The sequence below is a fragment of the Haematobia irritans genome, chromosome 4 (assembly GCF_050003625.1).
Source record: "Haematobia irritans isolate KBUSLIRL chromosome 4, ASM5000362v1, whole genome shotgun sequence".
Taxonomy (NCBI): Eukaryota; Metazoa; Arthropoda; class Insecta; order Diptera; family Muscidae; genus Haematobia; species Haematobia irritans.
Genome location: NC_134400.1, coordinates 194,153,671 through 194,155,698, shown reverse-complemented (window position 1 = coordinate 194,155,698; position 2,028 = coordinate 194,153,671).

The following is a 2,028-nucleotide window of genomic DNA, read 5'->3' as shown; positions in this document are numbered from 1 at the left end:
GCGCCGCAAGCTATGCTATATAAATATAACTTATATGGATATTTATCTATTGATGACCATAACAGGTACATAGCTCAGTGGTTAGTGTGTTGGCTTACAAAGTGCATGGTCCGCGGTTCGATTCTCCGTCCAGGCGAAAGGTAAAAAAATTTTAAAAATTTATAAAATCGTATAATTTCTTCTACATTGTTTGTATTACAAGAAAAAGGTGTTAAGAACTAAAAAACCTCGTGGATGTGAGAAAGATGTGAGGGAAAATGCAATTAGCAAGAAAACAATGTTTTTTTTTTTTGAGTTTGTCTTTATGAAATTGTTTTTACATCCTGGAAAAGAATAAACGTTTATCACAAAAAGTATATACTTTTCTTCCAAATACACTTCCTTACAGCGAAAAGCAAATGAGAAACGAACTTTGCTTGTCTAAAATTTCGTTTGGGAGTAAAGAATTATTTTTTTGCGTGTATGGTTTCTAAAAGCCTAAGAAGTAAAATCCGGAGATCGGTCTATATGGGGGCTATATAAAAACGTGGTCCGATATCCGGCTATAGCAAAACACGGACCGATACTCACCATTTTCGGCACACCTCTTTATTGTTCTAAAATACCTCTAGATTTCCAATTGCAGGCAAATTGGATAAAAACTACGGATTCTATAAGCCCAAGACCCCAAATCGGGAGATCGGTCTATATGGGGGATGTAGCAAAACCTGGACCGATACTCACCATTTTTAGCACACCTCTTTATTGTTTTAAAATACCTCTAGATTTTCAAATTTCTACCAAATTTGATAATAACTATGGATTCTAAAAGCCCAAGAACTAAAATCGGGAAATCGGTCTATATGGGGGCTATACCTAAACATCAACCGAAAGTCACCATTTTTGGCACACCTCTTTATGGTGCTAAAATACCTCTAGATTTCCCAATTTCAGGCGAATTGGATAGAAGCTATCGATTCTAGAAGCCCTAGAAATATAATCGGGTGATCGGTCTATACGGGGGCTATATAAAAACATGGACGGATACTCACCATTTTTGGTACACCTCTTTGTGGTCATAAAATACCTCTAGATTTCAAATTTCAGGCAAATTGGATAGACACTAAGGTTTTTATAAGCCCACGACCACAAATCGGTAGGTCGGTTTATATGAGGACTATATCAAAACTTGGTCCGATATAAAGACGAGTTTGTGCGAAATTTCAGCACGATTGCTTTATAATTGAAGACTGTAGCGTGATTACAACAGACAGACAGCCAGAGAGACAGACGGACATGGCTATATCGTTTTAGAATTTCTCCCTGATCAAGAATATATATACTTTATATAGTCGGAAATCGATATTTCGATGTGTTACAAACGGAATGACAAACTTATTACACCCCCGTCACCATTCTATGGTGGTGGGTATAAAAAGACCGATTAAATGCGTATATAATTCAGTTTGACAAAATTTTCTATAGAAATACAATTTTGACAAAATTCTTTATAGAAATAAAATTTTTACAAAATTTTCTATAGAAATAATATTTTGACAAAATTTACTGTAGAAATAAAATTTTGACAAAATTTTCTATAGAAATTAATTTTAACAAATTTTCTATAAAAATAAAATTTTAACAAAAATTTTCTATAGAAATAAAATTTTGACATAACTTTCTATAGAAATAAAAATTTGACAAAATTTTCTATAGAAATAAAATTTTGGTAGATTATTTTTGGCTCGAGTGGCAACCATTATTATGAACCGATATGGACCAATTTTTGTGTGATTGGGGATCGGCTATATATAACAAATGACTGAATAGTCTAAGTGAGCCTGAAACTTAATCGGACAGCCACTTAACCTAACTATAGACCGATATGGACCAATTTTGGTATGGTTGTTAGCGGCCATATACTAACACCATGTTCCAAGTTGCAACCGGATCGGATGAATTGTGCTGCTCCAAGAGGCTCCGGAGGTCAAATCTGGAGAACGGTTTATATGGGGGCTATATATAATTATGAACCGATATGGACCAATT